This window comes from Leopardus geoffroyi, chromosome B2 (genome assembly GCF_018350155.1).
Source record: "Leopardus geoffroyi isolate Oge1 chromosome B2, O.geoffroyi_Oge1_pat1.0, whole genome shotgun sequence".
NCBI classification, from domain to species: Eukaryota; Metazoa; Chordata; class Mammalia; order Carnivora; family Felidae; genus Leopardus; species Leopardus geoffroyi.
In genome coordinates this window covers 3,280,050-3,303,861 of record NC_059332.1, presented here as the reverse complement: position 1 = coordinate 3,303,861, position 23,812 = coordinate 3,280,050, and the positions used below count along the sequence as shown (strand labels likewise).

The 23,812-nt window shown below is 47.7% G+C and overlaps 1 long non-coding RNA gene and 3 other non-coding genes across 7 annotated transcripts; 3 read left to right on the top strand and 1 right to left on the bottom strand.

Annotated features, from left to right (window-relative positions):
• Positions 1 to 108: 108 nt before the first annotated feature.
• LOC123609523 lies at positions 109 to 14,939 on the top strand. 4 transcript variants are annotated; one of them, XR_006717791.1, is made up of 6 exons: positions 109 to 821; positions 8,843 to 9,029; positions 9,736 to 9,827; positions 10,746 to 10,866; positions 11,921 to 12,047; positions 13,705 to 14,939. It is a non-coding gene; the product is annotated as an uncharacterized LOC123609523 (long non-coding RNA). The 4 variants fall into 4 exon arrangements; XR_006717794.1 differs by lacking the exon at positions 13,705 to 14,939 and adding an exon at positions 12,145 to 12,354; XR_006717792.1 differs by lacking the exon at positions 13,705 to 14,939 and adding an exon at positions 4,384 to 4,526 and having other exon boundaries at positions 8,855 to 9,029; positions 11,921 to 12,353.
• On the bottom strand, positions 9,240 to 9,312 carry TRNAV-CAC. The gene has a single exon. It is a non-coding gene; the product is annotated as a tRNA-Val (tRNA).
• A 497-nt stretch (positions 14,940 to 15,436) lies between the features above and the next one.
• Positions 15,437 to 15,517, top strand: TRNAS-CGA. Its single transcript has one exon. It is a non-coding gene; the product is annotated as a tRNA-Ser (tRNA).
• A 1,810-nt stretch (positions 15,518 to 17,327) lies between these two features.
• Positions 17,328 to 17,400, top strand: TRNAR-ACG. The gene has a single exon. It is a non-coding gene; the product is annotated as a tRNA-Arg (tRNA).
• Positions 17,401 to 23,812: the final 6,412 nt, after the last annotated feature.

The following is a 23,812-nucleotide window of genomic DNA, read 5'->3' as shown; positions in this document are numbered from 1 at the left end:
GGCTTCCTCTCTCCTACCCAGCCCGGGAGGGGCCGACCGCGGAGCCGCCGCCGCGCAGCGCACACTCCCGGCTCCCGGGAACTGTTGGAGCAGGTCGGCTCCGCCCAGACCCTGGGGGCCCGGGACCCCGCGCCCCGCGGCGCGCGGCCCAGAGTCCGAAACGGTGTCCCGGAGCCGGAGCTGCAGGGCGGCCCGCGGGACGCGTGGTGGCGCCCGAGTGCTGGGCTGGCGTCGGCGGGAAGGCACCGCCCCCTCTCGAGAGCCTCCGACCCTTCTCCGTCCCCAGAGAACTCAGACACCCCAAATCCATGACAAAAGAAGTCGAGACCGGGGCGAGTTCGTAGTTAGGGCCGCTAGCTGGGCCGGAGAGAGCAGAGGAGCTCAGGCCCGGGTGGATCAACTCCGAGAAGGGAGGCGGGAAACCTTTGTCCCCGGAGCGCGCCCTTGGCCGCGCGGCCGGATCCACCTGCCGGCAGGTGTCAGGGAGCCGCGCAGCCGCAGATCCACCCTCTGCTTGTCCTCCTTTCTCTGTTGGACCCTACAACCCTCCCATTTCTCTTCTAACTTCCTACTCTCTGTTGCTTCTCAAGTTCATTGACCCACTTTATACACACATGTATCCGAGTAAGACTCAAAAGCCACTTTTTTCTTTTTTTCTATTTGAGAAAGGAGAGCTGTAGCTTTCAACAAAGCGGATCAACTACTTTCCATCATGCAATTTATAAATCTTGTTTTTACTTTAAAAATAAGAGCTGTGAGAGCATGCTCCTTATCTTTGGCGCATCTCTTTAACTTGGAATCCGCATCCTCCACATGAACTGGTAAGTTGTCTTCATTTGCTTCGTCCTGTAGTAAAGAATCAGTGGACGTTGAATTGAAAAACCAGGATTTTTTGCTCTCCGGGGTCCCTTCTCTTCTCTTGGTGCTTTACTACCGCACCCCTGGCTTTCCAAACCCTGAGAGGTGCCTGGGAGATCTCTCTCCTTCCAGAGAGCCTTGGAGAGATTTCTCTCAGCTCTCAGCCGTGGCTCTTGGCTGTTTAATACAAAGTGCCTTAGATCGGTTGCCCTTAGCTTTCCTGCCCTGGCCTCTGACTTTAGAGACTTTGCCCCAAGCGGGGGGGGGGGGGGGGGGGGGGGGGGGCTCAGTGGATATTTCTCTCCACTTTCTAGCCTTTTCCCTCGGCCCCTTTTTGGCTGGCTCTCCCACAGCAGAGACAGTTGGCAGTGGTTTCGGCTACGTGGAATTCTCTGCTTGGGTCAAGCAAGCCCACCAACAAACTTTAAAAATCCCTTAGATTTTCTCCCAGTCTCTCCTGATCGGGTGTTCACAGTTTTCCTTTGCGCCTCTGCCCATCTGCCAGGGAGAAGAGGCCTTTTTTACCCTGCAAAGGCCTCTTTCTGGAGTTTAGTCTCCTCAGGTTCGTTTGTATCGTTGACTCCCTGACGGGCTCAGAAAACCTGATGTTCTGCAGTTTATGGGCCTCTTTAATAAGCAGGCTGAGAAGGAGATGCTCTGGGCTTGCTTTAATTAGCAGGTTTAAAAGGGAGGCACTGTGGCAACTTTGCATAGCCTGACCAAACATGCCTAGGTTTCTGTGCCAAAATTGCTTTGTCATCCTTGAAACGACTTCACTTAAAATATATGTGGCAACAGCCTGGCCACTCTCAGTAAAGAAAGGAATCATTTGAGGGCCTGCTTTGTGCCACATGATTGCGTGTTGTTTCGAGTGAACTTTCCATCACGCATCATTTATTCAATGGATATTAAGAGACAGCCATGATTGTCCTTATACTGAAGCTGGGAAAAATTAGAAATAATATATACATGTTGCCATGGAAACTTCCATAAGTGAAGTGGCTGACCACTTACAGGTGCGTTGCCAGGCTTTACTTAGACTTCTGGGTGAGATGTCTGGGTGCCTGGGAGGGCCTGCATCGTGTGGAGTTTAGGATACATTTCAGAAAGTTACCTATAATATTGTTCACTGATTTCACAAATGTTTATGGATATCCTGCCAAGATCCAGTCTAGTCTTCACGATGGCAGCCCATAGACATGGCCCAAGGCCACACATGGTCCCTCCCCTCCACCTCCCAGAGCTTCAAATCTAATAACACCCATGGTATATGGTTAGTTGTCTAAGTGTAGGCAAGGTCTTTCCCACATAGGCAGTATCTTTGTTTTACCTTAAGAAGGATCTTCTCTTGTTCTTCAGGTCTGACGCTGATGTATTTTCTATGCAAATGATCAGGACAGATTAGCAGCGTTGCCCAGTGAAAGCTCTTAAACTGTGCAGCACAGAAAACTTCCGTATTTTGGGTTCATAGCACATCCGGTTAAAGAGAATAATATCCTGTGTTAGAACCCTTCTCCCTTTCTTTCTGTAATTTTGGAGAGTATTGTCACCAGCAATGTTGAAGGTTAGCTTGACAGAGTATACTATGGAATGCTCAAGTTTAGAAGTCAAGCAATGGAGGAAAATGTGAACCTCGAAGTCAACGGGGAAAGAAGGATTTTGAGGTCAGGAGATGACCGTGGGGTCTTCTGTAGAGAAATGCTAATGTGAAGGGTTGGTCTATGTAAAAGTCGGTACGAAAAATCACTCCCAGTGTGGCCTCAAGAAGGTACCTTCAATTTGCTCTTGGAAACTGTGGAGTGCAGGATTTTCATTCTGTAACCACTAATAAATTGCGGAGGCCAGTGGAGTCTGAATGTAGGCATCAGAACAAGTTGAGGGGCGCCTGGGTAGCCCAGTTGGTTAAGCATCCAACTCTTGATTTTGGCTCAAGTCATGATCTCGTGGCCTGTGGGTTCGAGCCCTGCTTCAGGCTCTGTGCCGTCAGCTGCGTTACCATTCTATTTCTACCTCATCTCCTTGACTTTTCTTGCTTCCTTTTACCACCATCAGAGCACCCACTGTACCTACAATAAGTTGCTGTTCAACCAGTTTTTGCAAATGGGACAATGAATGGCCAATTTCTTCTTTCAACCTCAAGGAAGGAAATGGAACACATACTCAAATTAGTTTTAGGCAAGATTTCTAGTATATCTTCACAGGGTTTTTCACATGGCTTAGCCTAAATTCCCACAAATGTGAGCATTGACCTCTAAGGAACATGAGAAAAATAAGAAAAGTAAACAAATCTGGTATGATTTATATAAATTGGCGACTCCCATTAGGATTCTCTCCTGTGCACTAATCTCTCTGAAGCCACGGGGACAGGGAGACCTTAAGTCATTCCTAACAGAAGTTGGAAGTGCCACGCAATTTCCCAGCGTCCACCCAAAGCTCGCACAAAAGTCGGGTGAAGGCATCTTGAGCAATAAGTCAAAGAAACCTGTCTCTGAAATGATCATTTCGGGACAGCAAACGAGTACTCATGTTCTGTTTATTGGTTGCTTATTCCCGGTGCCCAGATGTGAAAAATGCCATCAGCAACATGACCTAACACTACAAAGCGTAGCGACTTTGAGCGGAGGGAAGGAGGACTCACAGGTTGGTTGTGAATGAAGACAGAGCGGTCAGGTTCCACGTCAGCCCAGTCGAGTGCAGACGGATGGGGGGGAGGAATTCATAGGAGGTTATCAAGAGTAAAGGTGGGACCGGACGTGGACGCGGTTGTGAAAATGGCTGCACATCAGATTCTGGTTATCGTGAAAGTTTTACCCAGGAAGCAACCAGATGATATCCTGGAGGAGAAGAGCTCACTTGGCAACAGCAAGCAGACGAGCAGAAGAAAAAACACTTAACAAAGGCTGAGAGCAAGCGAAACAGTATAAAAAATGTTTTGAGAGCTGAAAGTGTTAAATACTTGTTTTTTAATTAATTTTTTTTTATTTTTGAGATCAATGTGGATTCATATACAGTTGTAAGAAATAATACAGAGTGTTCCCAGGCGCCCTTTACCGTTTTTCCCAATGGTAACATCTTGCAAAACAATATTACATGCAGCATGTTGACATTCAAACAGTCAAGATCCAGAACATTTCAACGGCCCAAGGATTCCTCAGATGGCCCTTCTAGAACCGCATCCACTTCCTTCCTACCCACATTCCCTCCTTAACCACTGGCAACCGCTAATCTATTCCCCATTTCTATAGTCCTACCGTTTCAAGCATGTTCTATAAATGGAAGCATATAGTATATAGCCTTTGGGAATTTTTTTTCACTCCAAAATTCACTGCAAATTCATGCAGATTCTTCCAGGTATCAGTAGTCGATTCCCTTTTATTGCTGAGTCATTGTATAGATGGTTCATCGTTCACTCCTGGAAGGGCATCTGGGTTTTTTCTGGGTTTTGGCTATCATGAATAAAGTTGGTGTGAACATTCACATACAGTCGAAGGAGAGAAAAAATAATTTTCCCTCTAGTCTTTTCAGTTCTTGGCTGAGACCCTCCCACTGCCCATTATACAAGACAGACTGACAGAAGTAAAAGAAACAGAAGTTTGATAACATATATACCTCTTGCGTACATGGGAGAGACCCGGGAAAACTGTGTCACTACCACGTATACAGAAGACGTACGTATTGTAAATTTCTATTCTTTTTCTGTTGCTAATTTGTCCTTTCTTGCAGGGAGGTCTCAGCCAAGAATCTAGAAGGGTAGAGGGAAAATTGCTTTACCTCCCCTACACAGTTATTTGTGTGGACATAAGTCTCCCATTTCTCTAGCGTGAATGCCAAGGAGAGCCATTGTTGGTCACATGGTGATTTTGTATTTAGTTTCTAAAGATTTGCCAGTGTATTTCCAGGGTGGCTGAATTACATTCCCGCTAGCGATGTATGGCGTATTCGTTGGCGGGGGCTGCGGTAAGGGTCATTTCTGTTGTTCTGTCTTCCAGTTCACACATTCTTTCCTCTGTCCCTTGAGTGCTGCTGTTGAGCCCAGGCCCTGAGATCTTTATTTTGGTCACTGAGTGTTTCGAGTCTACAATTTTCATTTTGTACTCCTTTCTTTTTTTTTCCCCTGAAGCTTTCTATTTTTCATTTGTTTCCATCACGTTCATAATTGTTCACTGAGGCATTGTCAGGTGGCTGCTTTAAAATCTCTTGTCAGATAACCCTGAATCCCTTACATCTTGTTATTGGACTCGCTCTGTTGAATGTCTTCTTTTACACAGTTGGAGATTTTTCCAGCTTTTGGTTTGACAAGTGATTTTTCAACTAACGTCTGGACCTAATGTGCTTTGTGTTGTGAGACTCTGGCTCTTTTTTTTTTTTTTTTTTTTTTTTTTTTTTTTACACAGACTGAGCCACCCACCACCCCCTGAGACTCTGGCTCTTATTTAAACTCTGTTTTAGTTGGCTTTCTCTGCCCCCAAGGGAGGTGGGGGGGGGGGGACATCTGTTCATTACTGCCAGCCGGGCAATCCAGAAGTCCAGGGTCCCCCACTCAGCCTCCACTGACACCAGAGGTAGGGAGCATCTTATTTCTGCTGGCAGGTGGTGAGAATTCTGGCTCCCATGCGGTCTCCACTGGCCCAGAGATGGATGGAGGCAGGACCCAGTTACCACTGGGCAATGATGAAAGTCCTGTTCTTCACGGGGTTCCTCTATCACCACCCCAGCAGGCAGGGAGAGGGAGAGACACTGCTGGGTGGGGGGTACAAGTCCTGGCTTCCTGCTTGGCCTTTGCTGCCCCAGGCACTGGTAAGGCTACAGTGGAATGTGGTGCGTGGCTAGAGGTCAGCAGTTATTGTCTACAAGTGTTTTGTCTTGCTAGGCTGTCCCTTTGATGGCCTTTTGGCTGGTGAGGGCAGATTTTCTTAGAATTTTCTGTATGTGCCCACTGGTATTTCAGGCTTCCGGTTTATTTAGCTCCAAGTCTAAGATGCATGAGACAAAAATAGGGAGCCTGCCATCGTGTCATTCTTCTGGCCCCAGGGTCCCTAGCCAGTCTCCTTCCTTTCTCCACCTTTCAGGTTCTTAGGTTTATTTTATGCATAATGTCTGGGGGGGTTGGTTACACTTAGCAACTACAGGACAGAGATAAGTACATCTTCTTCCCAGAAACTCTGATTAACTTTTATATTACTATTGCTATGAATAGACTACAATAAGATACTTATATAATTTATATGTAATTCATAACATAGCATATTACTATTTATTTATACGATACATGTATTATGCCTCTATTATCCTACGTGGACATGTGTTTGTGTATATCCTGTGATAGCAAACATAAGATTTCTGGAGCAGAGACTGACGTTATTATTATGAACTGCAATAATCCCTTAGTCTTTTCCTCCTCTCCATCAATGTGCCTTAGATATTCTAGCTCTTATGTCCCTTTGAGAATACGAATATCCCACGGACCCCCTTCCCAAGCTGCCTTCCACGGAGACCACCAGGGAAGGGCAGCGACTTCCAACCGCCGAAGGAGGGGACAGAGGTTCCTGCGCACCGCCCCCCCTCCGCCCGCCAACACCAGAGATGCTACTGCTCCTTGACTGGCACCTTTGTGAACTGTTTTGTGCTGTTAAAGACACCCCTTATTTGCGTGGACAGGGGGAGCACGACCACCTCTCCAAAGACCACTGGGATCAGAACGCCGCTGTGGAACCTGAAGCAGGTGTCGTTTACTGACTCCTGCAAAGTTCAATACTTTAAAATACCGACTGGGATGCTGGTCAGGTTTCTCCAGAAAAACAGACCCAGGAGGACGTTTACATATATAGAAAGAGATTCATTGTAAGGAACTGGCTCACGTGATTGTGGCAGCTGAGGGGGTCCAAAATCTGATAGGGAGCTGGCAGACCAGAGACCCAGGAAGGGGTTACAGTTGGAGCCCAAAGGCATCTGCTGGCAAACCGGGAAGTTCTGATGTTGCAGATGAAATCCGAAGGCACTGTGGTGTCAAAACTCCCTCTCGTCCACTGGAGATCAGCCCTGGTTTCTACTCCAGACTTCACTTGATTGTACAAAACTCCCTTGCATTATAGAGGGCAATCTGCTTTACTCAAAGCCCACCAGTTTCCATGTAAACCCCATCCAAAAGCACAGAAACAACCAGAATAATGTTTGACCAAATACGTGGGCACCATGGCCCATTCAAGTTGAAACATAAAAATTAATGATCACAACCAGTCGTTTTCATCCTCCCAGATGATCGCTGAACGAAGCCAAGACGCTCAGAGATGCGGCTCTTGGCTTACGTGTTTCTCCTTGAATGAAATACGATTTTTCCCTCCCGGTCTCGGTAATTTTTTGTGTGTGAAAATAGTTCCTCGTCCCCGTCCTATCAAAGATACCCAGTGATTGGATCCACTAGTCAGAATGGCCCGCATCGCTTGTAACCTCATGATCTGTTGCCCAAATAAAAATTAGGCTTCGTTCATTGATCTGCATATTCAGCTGACAGCACAAATGTAAATTTTGGCAAATTCAGCCAACAAGTTTCTTACCAAAGAAGATGAAAAGGGAACATCTGGGTGGCTCAGTCTTGGTTCTGGCTCAGGTCATGATCTCACGGTGCCTGAGTTCAAGTCTCGCCATCAGGCTCCGCGCTGATAGCCCGGAGCCTACCTGGGATTCTGTCTCTCCCGCTCTCTCTGCCCTTCATCCACTCTGTCTCCCAAAGTTGTAAAAATTTTAAGAAGACGAAAAGATGAGGGGCGCCTGGGTGGCTCAGTGGGTTAGGCGTCCGACTTCAGCTTTGGTCATGATCTCTCGGTTTGTGTCTTTCGAGCCCCACGTCCAGCTCTGTGCTGACAGCTCGGAGCCTGGTGCCCGGAGCCTGGCGCCCGCTTCGCATTCTGGGTCTCCCTCTCTCTCTGCCCCTCCCCCACTCATGCTCTGTCTCTGTCTCTGTCTCTGTCTCTCTCTCTCAAAAACAAAGAAACATTAAAAAAATTAAACAACGACAAGATGATACCTGCTAAATGTCCCTCGCAGCCCGTACACCATGTCTCCTGTTCACAGGGGCGTGGTTTATTCACTATGATAGTGAAGCCTTCATCCATCAGCGTTTTGCGCACTTTTCAGTTTCGCAGAATTTGCAGAAACAATGAGATTTTTTGGCTGCGTAGAAATTTTTGACGTGGAGATGATATGATATGATATGATAGATGTGAAAAACCTGATGAGAACCAGCAGGTCAACGCAAACAAGCTGTAAAGGAGGCGGACGCTTTTGGAGAGCTGGAAAGGAATTCCCACCTGTCCAGGAACCTGTGATTGGTATTCAGTAAAATCCCAAGGATTCCAGGCTCGGTTTTATCGAGCGGATATTTAGTTGGATGTCTTCACACTGAACTGACACAAAGGACAGTATGATGTGGGCTTGAGAAGAACAGAGCTGCACGTCAAAGTGATTTTTCTTTGACCGGTCTTCACCACTACATCAAAGAAGAGAAGAATGTCCTAAAGGCTGCAGGCAGTTCGGTGAAGTATTATTGGAACGGGAAACAAAGAGTAAAAATAACCTACAGAATTATGGGACAGGAGGAAAAAAAAACATGTTGTTAGTTTTTATTAAACATAGATCATCTGCTTAATTTGTCCTATTGTAATCATCTTTTTTAAAAATATTACACGTATGTATCTTACGCATACACAATAACATCGTGTACACAACTTAAATACCCAATAAGAAGTTTACGTTTCTCTATCAGAGGACAGAAACATTATAAAATTCTTGTTATATTTTCTCACATGTATATTTGTTAAGTCCTGCTGTTAACTACCAATTGCCACTTTTAACTGGTCCCATTGTTTTGATTAAATAACAGTATTCAGGTAACAGAGAGCAAATAGAATAATATAATTTCAAATAAACACTTGTTTTTCATATTTTTATGGTAATATAACAATACACGTGTGTTGGAAGTATTCAGTTTGTATTTCAGGTTCACGTTTGTTCGTTTCCACCTGGCACGGCTCTGTCCTGGGTCGGCCCTCTAAAGCTGGCCTCGCGGGCACACTCAACTCCGCGGTGCTGAGAAGGGACGGGACAAATACTCCGAGCGCGGCAGAGCGCCCTTGGGCTCCGAGAGGGCTCCCGGGGAGAGAACCGGCCGCCAGGTCTGCAGCGCGCGGCGGGGGAGGGGGGGGGGTGCACGACCTTGGACACCCAGACTCGGCCCCTTCTTGCCCGCTTCCCGGGGGTGCTCACCCCCCGGGCCGCAGAGGGGAGCGGGCGGCAGGGGCGACCCTTTGGTTTTTATGTTGTTTGTGAAATATAAGGAAGATGAAATCCCCGAAGTCAAGTCAAGCGTATTTTGAGAAAATAGTTGTTTCCGCCCGGTTTCGAACCGGGGACCTTTCGCGTGTGAGGCGAACGTGATAACCACTACACTACGGAAACGGCCGTGGGTTGGCCCACGTGTTTGTGCCTCTGACTGCACATAATTAAGATTTTTTTTTTTTGCCTGCATGGGCCTGTCCAGGAAATGTTTGTTGTTATGGTGCATTTCTGCCTCTTCTATTTATGAAAAAAGAAAACCGCCATAACCAAACAAAGGCTTCACCCAGGACCCCAATTCTTGCATCATCCTGAAGAATTCGGGGGGGGGGGTGAATTAATAAGTTGTTATTTTTTAAAAGCCGTTCCTAGTTTTGACATAGAATTGGCATACAGCACCGTATGAATTTAAGGTGTACAGCATAATGATCTGACTTCCACCTATTAAGAAATGATTACAACTGGAGAATTTGATTTCAAGACCACCCCATGCTGTCTACACCTGTTTTTCTGTCCCTGCAATGGGGATTCCTCTCTTGGTGACAGAAAATGACTCTGGGAACCAGGATTGAGCGGCCTGAGCACAGGAGATGGTCAGAAGCCACGGACGCTTTCTGCCCCAGCCTCTTCCTTTGCAGGTGAGTTGAGTAGAAGTAGTCGTGTGGCTTCACCTCGCTACCAGGCTTCTGGGACCCACAAAGGAGGTGAAATGTTTAGGGAACACCATCCCAGGCGCGGAACGCAAATGCAGAAAGTCTTTGTCCTCAAGGAACTCGGAGTCCGTAATAAGTCTTCTTTACAGAGTCATAGAGTCACGATATCTTTGTTGTACTATCGCTTGCCCAAACTTACAGCTGGTAGAGACAAGCGTCTCTAGGTTATGTCATCTCGCCCTTGGGTCTCACGCTCTATCACAGTTGAACTGGACGCACGCTATTATGCCAACCAAATGGGCAATATTTGGCCACAAAACGTAATGCCACGGTTGCTCTTGATGAGACCATGTTCTCAGCCTGAGAACAAATCTTTCTAAATTCATTGTTAAAAGCTGAACGGACTCAAATACAAACGAACCGACTTAGGTAAAAGGTAAATGTCTGTCTTGGGCAATGGGTAAGGGTAGGAGAGTGAAAAAGGCAAGGAGTAAATTGCCTAATAATTTAGTGATACGTGGGTCTGTGTTTGAGTCAGAGATTTTGCTAAAAATTAGAAATATCGAAGACTTGATTTTTTTTTTTCTGGAATGAAATAAGCTTGGAAGGGGGAACCATCACATCTCTCAACCATATTTAGGGACGTTGTTCCCAACTTCCAGATTACCATCCCCTAGTAACTGGTAGAAGCTTCCTATCCCAACCTGAAGAAGGTCAGTGTCCTCTTGTCTGAGGTATTCGTAATGGCCTCTCTGAGCTCCTTGTCTTGCTAAGCTCGGCTGATACTCTCCCGGATCTGTCACGACCACCTCTCTCCTTTTCTGAGACCCCAGAGGGTCAAGTACAAAGTGTGACCCATGAGGAGGTGTGGCACACATCAAAATAACTGCATGATTTTCCCAGTTTATATTGACAGGACCCTGGCAGGTTTGAACGGGAATGGCTCTCGAGTGGACAGGATCAAGGTGGCAGGAAAATAAAGCTGCATCACACAAGCTCACCGACACAGTCTTACTTGGCACAGGTATCCGATTCAGTGTTTTAACTCAAGGGCCTGGGAGCAGCTCCAAATTTTCATTAATTAAAACATTATAATTCATACGTGATTAATGTATGGACCCGAAGTTAGGGTGCACCAACAGAATGAAGTTGAAACATCAGTATTTCCTCCGTGTATGGAGAGCGAACCCAAGGCCTAAGAAGATTGAAATTCTAGAAGGAATTTGTCACGGGCTTCTCCGGGGGGAACTAACTTTCACCCCGGTGGTGAGAAGTAAGTTCATGAGGAGCGCCTCGGGATCCTTGAGTTGTTCTCGGGTGGCTTTTCCTCAGACGCCAGAAATGACAGGGGGGCCTTGCTGACCCTGACCTGGAATCCCCACACGTAACAGAGATGACTGGAGCCCAGGGTGACAGGGGCCAAATGTTGGCAATAAACTGCCCAAGACTGGATGGGTGTTGTCACGAACTCGGTGGTGTCTCCTGAAAATCCGCATGTTCCAGCCCTAACCCCTTATGTGACTGTGTTTGGAAGCAGGCACTTTAAGGCGGTAAATACGGTTAAGTGAGGTCATAGGGTGGGGTCCTCATCCAACTGGACTGGTGTCCTTGCTTGAAGACAAAGACACACCGGAAACCTCTCTCCAAGTGTGCACAGAGGAAAGGCCATCTACGGGCCTAGAGGTCCCCCCAGAAAGCAGTCCCGCACGCACGCAGACCTTGGACTTGGTTTGTATGAGCTCCCAGACGGGAGCCGGTTTTGAAGGCAGAGAAGTCCAGTGTCCCTTGAGAAACACCCCTGGCACATAGACAAAAATGTACACTCCTGTTCTTCCTCCGAGCCTTTCCTAAAAGGACCTGTGTCCACTTAGCAAAGTGACTGTGCCTTAGGGAAGAGGAAGTGGAATTTGGGGGATTGCTAGAAAATGGCTCCGGGCTGGCATCGATTCCTAGAGATACAAAGCATCACGGCTGCCCACCGAGCAAGACAGGACTCAGTGAAGCCTTGCTTCCCATCTGTCTCGCTGTGGGCCTGGTGGGTCCCGAAACCTTCCCTGAACCCATTTCCCTAATTCCAGACGGTAACTTTAATATTACTTCCATGGCTCACGGAGTGAATGCTACGATGGCAGAAAAGGCCAAGTGGAAGCCACGAGAAACTCCTCTAACGCTGACAACAGTGAAGCCACAGCAGGGATCACAGAGGTTAGTGCCAACGTCGGGGACTAGAAAGCGACAGGGTAGAGACTCCCTCCGTCTCTCTATTCTGTGATTGTATCTGTATCTGTATCTGTCGTCGTAGAAAAGAGGTTGCTCATGCAGGGTGACAGAAGCTACTGTCAGTGTCGTCGAGGGGTTGTTCCCATTGTGCGTGCGATTCCAGACGCCATTTCATCCGTGGAGAAATTTAACGCGGGCACCTAGTGTGCAGCCGCGGGCAGGGCTGGTGCCGTGTTCTCTGTGCCTAACCGTCGAACCCGCCGGAAGCAGTGGACTTTCCGCTGGCTCAGCCAGCAGCCCGCCCCCCCCCCCGCCCCCCCGTCTACCCCACCCCAGGGCATACCAACACTCCCATCCCACGGCCTAAGTTAGGCACGGAGACCTTCACCCACATGACCATGCCCTAAAGTTGAAAGCTGATTCTTGTTTGACACATGGACATTTGAGGCAAATGTATATTTTGCAAACTGACCACAAGGCGAACGGGTGTGCCTTTCCAGAACTGGCTCGGTCTTGTGGGCCTCCTTTGTGTCTCCAACCCAGTCGTAGTCCACTCGGGCTGCTGTAACAGAGGCACCATAGACTGGGTGGCTTAAACGACAAGCATGGATCTCTCGAAGTTCTGGAAGCTGGGAAGTCCCAGCTCAAGGCAGGAGCAGATTCTGAATCTGGTGAAGTTTTCTTCCTGGCTTCCTGGCTCATAGAGGGCAGTCTTTCTCTGTGTCTACACCTGAAGGAATGGGTGAGCGAACTCTCCAGGGTCTCTTTTATAAGCACCTATTCCCATTCTTGAGGGCCCCACCCTCGTGACCCCATCACCTCCCAAGGCCCCACCCCCAGGTACCATCGCCCTATTGGGGATTAGGGTTCAAGGCACCAATTGGGGAGGAACACGCATAGTCCACAGCAATCCCCCGAACACCCACTTCCTTTTCTGATTTCAAATAGTTTGGTGCAGAGTAAGTTGATGCGAGCCTCCTGGGCACGGTGGCCAGTGACACGAGGGGTCACGGGTCGGGCTAGGGTCACCGTCCACTCCTGGCCGCCTCAGTTTTCTTTCCTTTCTCTTGTGAAAAACATCTTTCTTCCTACATCATCCAAAGAAGTGACACTGAACCGTGACACTAAAACTCACGCTGAAACGAGCTACCAAAACATCTTGAGAGGAAGTCACCGTCCCACGGTGGTCTCGGCTGTCAGCTGAGGACCTTCAGAGGCATCGAAGGAGCCATCTTCTAAGATTTCTTTCCTTCTCCCCCTTCTTCCTGAAACTGAGAAAGGAAGTTGACTGAGCAGGACTCTGGCAAACTTTAAAATCAAAGATGCTTTAAAGAAAATTATGATAATTTACCAGTACGTTCTCTTCCAACTGTTTCCCAGTTCAGCAGCGTCTACACCCGCTCAGCTTCTCAGGGCTCTGGGCTGGGGAGTCAGTCCTGGAGGAGAGAGAATGAACATCTCCTGGGGGACGTTGAGTTGGACAAGAACACAGCAGGTTCCCGGCGACACAGAGAGTCTGAGAAATTTGGAAATTAAACTCCCCGGGGAGGAGACAGGAAGGAAGGGGTGAGCAGTGACAGCTCGTGGATGGGTCCTTCTTAACAAACAGCCTCCTTTCTCCGTTTTTTTTTTTTTTCTGCAGGGACATCTGAATTCCTTGGCAGAGTAGGACTAGGGGAAAATCAAGATCTAGCTGAGAAGGAACCACGGACATTTCAAAAGACACTTGAATTTGTGGATGGATTCCACCGTGTTCGTCCCAAGACAACTTGAGCCTCCAAAGGGTTCTGCCAAAGGCCCTGAAAATTAAACCAATGAAACTGCCCCGTGGCCAGCCTTGGGTTGGTCCTGGGTCTGTTGCAGAGCTGTGAACTGGTTAAATGGCAAAGCTGGGGACAGAGACTGGAGATTGCCACTACACGGTTCCTCCACTCAGTGCTCTTTGCCACGACAGGATTTCCCAGTGAAAACCACTCCTGGAAATTACGCTGTAAGGGGAACGACATGCAGGCCCAGACAGAAAATGCTCCTTTCTCTGCAAAAATAAAATACACGCACACACACGCACACACACACACGCACACGCACCCTACAGATATTTGAAATTGTACTCCCAGACCCAAAGGAGGAAGTTTAAGCTACTTGAACTCTGTGAATTGGGAAAAAATAGTCCAAGGTTGCACCGTGGAGACAGGACTTCTCCACTTCTCCCGGAACACCTAGAGCAAATCAAGACCACTCCCCAGCGGCCCTGGAAACCAGGGTGTGCACTCCAGCTGTCCGTGCCCCTAGGACACTTTCCAGAGCCCTCTTCCTGTGGCCCCAGCCTCCTCAACCGACTCGGAATGGCGATTGGCTCCCTCTGGGGCTCCGGGTGAGGCCGCCCTCAGAGCCCTCGGATGGCTGAGTTCCAGAAGGGAAGGCCCACTCACCCTTCCAGAGGAGGCCTCTGGGAAAAACAATTCTGTCCCCCACCTCCTCGTTCGTAGTGTTTTCTTGAGCTTTTCATTTTTTTTTTGGAGGTGCGTCAAAGCCTAAAGTGGCCTGTGGGCACCTCCTGCCTCCTGCCCATGAGCCCCTCAAATGACTACTGTCGTCCTGAGTCCACTCATTATCCTTGAGGGATGTGTCGTGTAAAATCTATGTATGATCTAACACAAATAGATTTCCAATGGTAACACTGGATGCAGATTGCGCTGACCGTCGCTTTTATGTTAAACATAACGACCCTTCTCGTCTTCTTCGAAATATGCATAGCACTCCACTGTGGAGTTAGGCCATAATGTATCCAAACAAATAATTCTGAATAATTAGGTTTTTCCCAATCTTGTTATTACAATTAATGCCACGGAGAATAAACTTCAGCACAATATGGTCTGTCGTGTGTGGAAGTCTACGGGGTATATTTGTGGAAATGCTGGACCCGAGGGTATGGGCGTTTGACATGTTGGTAAGATCCTGTCAGATTGCCCTCCGGGGCAACAAGGCAGAGTATATTTCGTAGAGAGCACGACTAAATAGGAGGTTGGGCACGAATAATACAGCTCCCTACTTCATTTCCTACCAACTATGAATCCAACCGGGCAATCCATGAAGACTCTAGAAAAAGTCTGAAAATCAAGGATTCTTGCGATGCTGGAAGATCGCCTCCTCTCCAAGAGGTGAGATTTTGCAGCCTGGGGCCTGGCAGGATGGGGGTGAGGTGAAGGCGGCTGGGGGTGCTGAGTGGAGACGCCTGATGCAGGGGCTTGGGCATGGTTTCCTGTCGCGTCCACTCAAAGTAAATAGGCCAAAGGCGCAGAAGCAACCAGACTGCAGCAGTCAGGGCCTTGCACGAACGTGTGTTTCTTTGTAGACAAAAGCCTGCGTGCCAGGCTGTGATGGCCGAGTGGTTAAGGCGTTGGACTCGAAATCCAATGGGGTCTCCCGCGCAGGTTCAAATCCTGCTCACAGCGCTCTGTGGTGCTTTTTCTATCCAAGTTCTAGGATGAAATTCTCACAAAGCACGGTCTTCTCAGCTTCTCATCTTATTCCACAAACTGAGAAGTAGGAGGGGAGCGGGGAGCTACCTATCCAGAGGGCTGCGTTGGTCCCCCCCACCTTGGCTTAGGCACCACTCGGGTGTTTGGGACCCTTACGTCCTTGTCCTCCTCCGAGCCGCGCACCCCTGAATCTCTCCCTGGGAGCGGGCACCGCTTCCACGGACCCAGGAAGTGAAGCCTGAGGTTTAGCTCTCAGAAGAGCCGCTTGCTTTGTAATGAGATTGGGAAATCCGAAGACAGACCCCAGGGGCAAAGACAAACAGGAGATTTTGTTTTTAAAACTCTTGAATAAAAGTCCTTGTGCTGACAATAGAGATGTAGGTAAACTTCCTTAAAGAGTTCTCTGGTATTTGAAAAAACAGGAAGGGGAGGGGAGGGAAGGGGAGGGAAGTGGAGGGCAGGGGCCGGACCTAACGCAGGCTGGTGGGAAACACAAAGCTCTAGGATCAGAAATATCCATGAGATTTGCAACTACGTGGATGGAACCGGAGGGTATTACGCTAAGTGAAATTAGTCAGTCAGAGAAAGACAAAAATCATATGACTTCACTCCTATGAGGACTTTAAGAGACAGAACAGATGAAATAAGGGAAGGGAAACAAAAATAATAGAAAAACAGGGAGGGGGACTAAACAGAAGAGACTCATAAATATGGAGAACAAACTGAGGGTTCCGGGAGGGGATGTGGGAGGGGGGAGGGGCTAAATGGGGAAGGGGCACTAAGGAATCTACTCCTGAAATCATTGTTGCACTATGTGCTAATTTGGATGTGAATTTTAAAAAAATTTAAAAACAATAAAAAATTAAAAAAAAGAAATATCCATGAGTGTGTGTCAACTGCTCCCTAAAACATCATATAGAAACGAGGAAATCGAAGCAAAGAGAAAGTCACAACTGGGCCAAGGCAATGAACCCAGCGGGCCAGGAGTCTGCATAAAGGCACCCTGAGACCCCGGCGCCCATGCTTCTGGCTCTCAGGGGAGAGCACCACCCTCACTTAGAAATACTTTGGTGTTTCCACGTGTCTATTTCACCTGTATCGAGCCCTTTAATATACCTAGCTGTTTTATGTAATGGTATTCTTTCACTTTATAGCTGTAAACCCAAACGTCGAAGCTTCTATGTGAATCTGGTTCTGAAAACACTTGCCTTGGTTGAATTCTTGCCAGCCTTTGGCCTAACTGGGGAGGGTGGGTGTTTCTGAATGTCTGTTCTCAGCGTCGAGTCTGCAAGTATCTCTCCGTCTTGAGTTACAGGTCTTCAGAGAGTGAGGTGGAAACATATGATTCATCACTCAAACAAGGTATTTTATTCCACTTTCTTTTTCACGATATCAAAATTTTACATCGTATGGCTCGCTATGACGGAGCCAGACACAGCATCGGTGTTAAGCACGTAAAGAAAACGAGATGGCTGACGGAGCCATGAACCAGCTGCGTAAACCGACGGAACATTCACACGTAGAAACAGGCAAGCACATAGATGGAAAAATGCAAACACCAGTCATCCTGTCACATACGTGATGCTTCGAGGCAGAAAACCCTTTCATACACGCAACTATTTTCAGGGGATGTAACTTACACAAGCTAACCACAAAGACCCCATCAGTCAGCTTTGCCGGAGTCCACAGGTCTTTCTTCAACTCACTTCTGCCCGCATCACGAAGCAACTGCGTGCTCGACGATTCCGATGAATGATGGATAATCGACACACAGCAGCCGAGGGGGCCAGTGGCGCAATGGATAACGCGTCTGACTACGGATCAGAAGATTCTAGGTTCGACTCCTGGCTGGCTCGTACCTCCTCTCTTTTTTCCTCCCTCCTGTTGGTAAGAATGTCTTTCTGTGTCCGTTCTTCAAGTGGGTAAGAGAAACAGATTTTTAGTCCTTTGGAAGGCACTTGCTCTGGTCTGGCTCTTGGGCTCACGTGGTGCTGCCACGCGACCCAGCCGGGGCTCTCCAACAAGCCTGAACGGATGCTGGAATTGTCTCTCCTCTCAACTTCCCTTTTCACCTGCTTCCTTTTGCTGATACTGACAGAGCTGACTGAAGGATCTTTGGAAAGACAGCTCGAAGATCAAATAAGGAATATCATTCGGCCATAAAAAGGAATGAGGTTCTGATACATGCTACACCCTGGATGAACCTTGAAGACATCATGCTAAGTGGGAAAAAAAAAAAAAAAAAAAAAAAAGCCAGACACAAAAGGCCCTGCTGTATGATTCCATTTCTGTTTAACGTCAAGGACAGGCACATTCAAAGAGCTAGTAGCTGCCAGGAGCTGGGGAACCGGGTGGAAAGGGACAGAATGTGATTGGGAGTGATGAGTATGTTTTGCAATTAGATAATGGCGATGGTTGCACAAGTCTGCAAACCAAACCACTGAACTGTGCACTTTCATGTGAATTTTATGGTATGTGAATTATACCTTAATTTTTAAAAACCAAAGAAGTGTCAAAAAATAAAAATTGGCCAGTATTTTCTTCACTAGGTTGTCCCCCATTTGGGCAAGGGCTCTCCCTCTTCCGGCTCTCTCTCCTGCACACTTTCTGTCCCTCGGTCCGCGGCCCGGAGGAAAGAGAAGGGACATCAACCGGAGACATGTGGAACCGAGAAAGACGCGGCCGCGGACGAACGAAACCAGAGCCCCCCGTGGACCCTCCGTTCTGCGTTCTCCGCAAAGGTCCCCCCGCCCCGAACACGCACGAAAGCGACTGAGCCTCCTTGTCCCCGCCGCGCCCCGCGAGGTCACCCACGGCGGGGCCGCCTGACCGCGGCCGGCTGAGACTGAGGAACTGTTTGCAGTCGCACAGGGTCCCGGACGGAAGGGGGTCGGCCGAGAGAGAGGGGAGGGGGTCGGGAGACGAGGGGGCGGCGGCCCTGGGCGGGGTCTCCCCGAACACGCGCTCCCGCGCTCGACCCCGCAGCCGGGGCAGGGGGAGAGGCCGAAGCCCGGGCGGGGAAGGCGCAAACAAGCAACGGGCACCTCGGCTTGCGGATATGCACGGATTTATGTCACAAAAAACGCGGTGGCACGGTGTGCGCCGTCACGGGTGCTGGCGCGGAGGATGAACCTGCCACGCGTCCAGACCTCCTTCGATAGGTACACGGGCCGTCGGGCTGGAAGCGCATTACAAGGCGGGAAGGAGGGACGGATGGTCTCAGGGGTTGGGAGCTTCTAGAGTCGGTGCTCCTCCAAGTTTAGCGCGCAGGAAAGCCGCGGAAGGGGGAAACCCCGGCTTTCTGCGTCTCGCTCCCCGGATTCCACGCCGGTTCCTGGGGTGCAGCCCGGGACCCGTCAGCGAGAGGTGCGCGCGCGACCGTCCCGCAGACCCCACCTGCAGTGGCCCCTGCTCCACCCGCTCTGTGCAGCCAACACCGACGGGGGACGTCCATCCACCAGAGGATGGAAAAAAGAAAAATAGAGCTTCTCCACGGAGGTGAAAATCCCCACTTCAGCTTTATTCCGCTGTGCTGCAACCAAGCTAATTAATTTTAAGGGAACCGATCGTTTCTCTCCTCGGTTTTCGTTTTCCTCAAGGTTTTGTTCCAAACGTGTACATATCACCAAATACTTTATTTCATGTTGGTGGTGGTGGCTTGTTTTAGAAAGAAGTCTATTTCCACCTCCCCCTCAAACAAACAAAAAGGCCTTTCGTAGAATAATCACACTATTGGGCGTAAAGGAGGAAACAGGCTTTTTCTTTTCTTTTCTCTAATCTGCAGGTTGGGAACTCCTCCTCCCCATAAAAGCATCAGCTGAGATTATTTTGCTGAGAAGAGAAAAGTTTTTTGTTTTCCCTCAGAATGTTCTAGAGCTGCACTGTCCAAAACAATAGCCATTGGCACATGTTTCTAAAACTTAATTCAAAAAAGAAAGAATGTGCAATTCCTTATTAATGGAATAATGTTTGGGATAAAAACGTTACAATCAATCACACTTGTTTATTTATACTTTTTAAATACGGCTACTTGGAAAATTAAGTTTACTTATTATATGGCACTTGTTAACTCCCACACCTTCTTGTGGTTATGGATGTGGGAATATCAGTAAAGTGCCATCACTTTGCCAGGGTTGTGGGGGGTGTCACATTCCAAAGAAATTGGTTTTTACGTCAAAAAATGAATGTGCTCGTCTCCAAAAGCAATTCCTAGTGTGTGAAAGCGAAACCTTTTCGTACTGTATTTCTTTACCTGCTTTTCTTTTTCTTTGTAAGAGGGCTGGTTAAAGAGCCTGCTTAGTACACAGATTGTGGATGGCAATTTGGTGAGGTTCTGTCTACAGGCTTCGTCATCTGGAAAATGTTAGTCCTGGTTTTGTTGAAGACCATTTGGAGGATTTATACTTGATGAAACCTGAGTTATTCAATTGCTGTATAATGAGGAAGACGAAGCCTGACGTTTACTGCGTAGATGCAACTTCTGAAGGTGGCGGTAACAGAAGTTTTCAAGGAAGAGCCAGGAAGACTGGGTGGCCTGTGTAAAAAGTTCCGTGAAAAATCACTCTTCGTAGCACACGACTGAACCACCATAAACTATGACCTGGACACCAAAAAATTCAGAATTCTCATCTGACGACAATGCTTCTCCCCGATGCAATGAGATTCTCAGTGATTTGGTTTGCAATACTTGGATACTTTGTCCTTGATCTATGACTTTACATTTGAGAGCTTGTAATAAGAGCTCTAGCAGTTATTGGAAACCCTTTTTGATTTTGTATGATCCCCACAACTACTCTTAATTCTTTTTGTATCCTGGAGTGGTCACCATATGTGATGTCCAATAATTATTTGTAAATGGATCAGTGAATATCCAATTTCCCTTCACTTTTTTGGAAGTCAGTACAATAGAGCTGGAACAGGCTGAGGGCTGTAGGAACTTCGGAACCGAAGCAAAAGTCTTCCTCCTGCGGCGCCTCTCCAGCGCCCTCTACTGTCAAAACTTCAGTGCCTCTACAAGGAAAAAAATTGTAAGGCCCAGATCCCTTTTCAAAAAGCTGTCTAAAAAGACAAATTTGCCAAACATAAACTATTGCTACTTCATCAAGATAAAAAGTTTATGCACAGTGAAAGAAACAATCAGCAAAACTAAAAGGCAGCCTATGGAATGGGAGAAGATATTTCCAAACAACATATTGGGTAAAAGGTTAATATCCAAAATCTATAAAGAACTTATCAAACTCAGCACCCAAAAGCCAAATAATCCAGTGAAGAAATGGGCAGAAGACATGAATAGACACTTTTCCAAAGAGGACATCTGACGGCTAATAGACGTATGAAAAGATGCTCAACATCACTCATCATCAGGGAAACACAAAGCAAAACCACGATGAGATACCACTTCACACCTGTCAGAATGGCTAAAATAACAATACAGGAAACAACAGACGTTGGCGAGGATGCGGAGAAAGGGGAACCCTCTTGCACTGTTGGTGGGAATGCAAACTAGTGCAGCCACTCTGGAGAACAGTATAGAGTTTCCTCAAGAAACTAAAAATACAATTGCCCTCCAATTCAGCAATTGCATTAATAGGTATTTACCCAAAGAATACAAAAATACAGATTCGAAAGGGCACATGCATCCCCATGTCTATAGCAGCACTATCAACAATAGCCAAAGTATGGAAAGAGCCCAAATGTCCGTTGGCTGATGAATGGAATATTACTCAGCGTCAAAAAGAATGAAATCTTGCCATTTGCAATGACATGTATGGAGCTAGAGTGTATTATGCTAAGCAAAATGAGTCAATCAGAGAAAGACAAATACCGTATGATTTCACTCATATGTGGAATTTAAGAAACAAAACAGATGAATAGATGGGAAGTGGTGGGGGGGAGAGAAGAGAGGGAAACAAACCATAAAGAGACTCTTTTTTTTTAATGTTTATTTTTGACAGAGACAGAGACAGAATGTGAGGGGGTTAGGGGCAGAGAGACAGAATGCGAGGGGGTTAAGGGCAGAGAGACAGAATGCGAGGGGGTTAGGGGCAGAGAGAGAGGGAGACACAGAAGCAGAAGCAGGCTCCAGCCTCTGAGCTGTTAGCACAGAGCCCAATGCGGGGCTCGAACTCATGAGCTGTGAGATCATGACCTGAGCCTCGGAAGGAAGTCGGAAGTCGGAAGTCAGACGCTCAACGGACTGAGCCACCCAGGTGCCCCATAAAGAGACTCTTAAAGATACAGAACCAACTGAGGGTTGATGGAGGGAGGTGGGTGGGGAATGGGCTGGATGGGTGATGGGTATCAGGAGGGCGCCTGTTGTGATGAGCACAGGATATTGTATGTAAGTGATGAATCACTGACTTCTATTCCGAAAACCAATATGGCACTGCATGTTCACTAAATAAAATTTAAATTAAAAAAAGGAAAAAATAAAAGAAGGAATTTGGGCTGAGAAGTGTGTTAGGGGGAAAAAAACTGGTTTTTTTCTCCTGCGTGTCTCCTTTACAACTTACACAGAACACTTTACACTTGTGGTCACCAAATGTGTGGGGTTTTTCCTCCCACCAAGCAATTCAACACCAGCTGGATGTCTTGGGTGTAACTCAATTCTGACACTCTCTATCTGAATCTGGTGTCGGATCCCACAGGTTAAGGGTTCAGTCTCACGAGACTGCGCTCACTTTAGATGTCAAAGGCGAGCTGTGGGCCCCAGGTTACCCACAACTCTGTCCAACTTGGCAACAAATTGGAGGGTCCCATGAGCGCCTCCCCATTATTTGCTAGCACAGTTCACAGAGCTCAGGGAAACACTTACACACATCTAGCAGGTTATTAAAGGGTCTGAAGAAGGATACGGTTGGGCAGGCACCTGTGGTCTGAGAGGATCTCAAGCACGGGAGTGCCTGTCCCTGGGGAGCTGGGGGGAGGTCACCCTCCCAGTACATTGAGGTACAAACTCAAGTGAGTTGAGTGAGTTGAGTTCACCAACCTAGAGTTCTCTGAATCTTACACTTCGGTGATTTTTATGGAGGCTTCATCATGTGGATGTGATTGATCACACACCCCATTTTCAGTCCCTTTCCCTTCTTAAGAGAATTGGGGGCAGGGCTGGGCATTCCCAGCTTCTAATCATGGCTTGGTCTTTCTGGTGACCCTCATCCGGGAGCCACCAGGAGCCCAGCCGGAGGCACCTCAGTAGGACCAAAGACACTCCTATCACCCAGGAAATTACAGGAAAGCCATCTCTCTCTAGCCAAATGATCAGGAAGAGAGCAGCCGAGCAAGACAGACAACTTTCAGACAGGAAAACTCTACTCCAGCAACACACCGCAGGAAACACTGTCCCAATACCCCCGCCCTCCCGTTCACCATCTGAAAGGACCCAGTGGACAGCTCAGACCCCCACCTTTGACCAGCAAGGAAGGTGGTGTTGGAGAAGGCCAGGTGTAACTTGAGACCTTCACCCTTACTTAGTAGGCAGTATCTAGGCCCGTTCCCTCCAATTCCTGCCTGACCAGAAGCTCAGAGCATTTGGGTGGAGCTCTTAAAGGGGAAATTCATTTTCGGTTGATATGGCTGGGCCAGTTGGTTGGGGAACTCTTCCCCATCAGCGTCCGTAAGCGGGCTGGGCAGATTTTCAGAAACAAACCTTCTAGAGTGCTGCAGGATAGGATAGTCCTGACTATGAATCGGAGCCAAGATAAGATAGAATTCCATTGGTTTGTACCATGGAATACACCTTTCCAATTTGTTGGCGTCTTCCAGGCAGGTGAGCCTCTGTTTTTCTCAATGAAATTATCCTCCAGATGTCCTGCCACAGTCTGGAGGGGTAGTACCCCCCCCCCATATCTTGAAATTGAGGGAGAGGGTCTGCAGTTCGAAATTCCTTGCAAGTGACATTCAGCCAAATTCTATTCTCACTCTTACTTTCACTGTCTACATATAAATCCCTGCAGCTGCCAATTTTTTAAGTTTAGGAGGTCAGTTTTCACAAGAGAAGTTGTATTTTTATTGAGCTTTTCCCAATTCTGCCTTAAAACAAACCTTTCCTCGTGTATCTCGCCAGTCCTTCTGCCATTTGGTTTTCAAAACTTGGGTGCCACCCTTTACTTTCCTGTGATTGTCCTTATGTGTTTCTGCCGTAAAAAACACCCCCCCTTTCTTTCTTTTTTTAGTGGATTTTTGGATAGAGCGACATCAAATGCTCCTTTTTACCACGCCATCATTATAAGTAGATCTATCTCTGACTTACTGTGCTTTCTTATCATG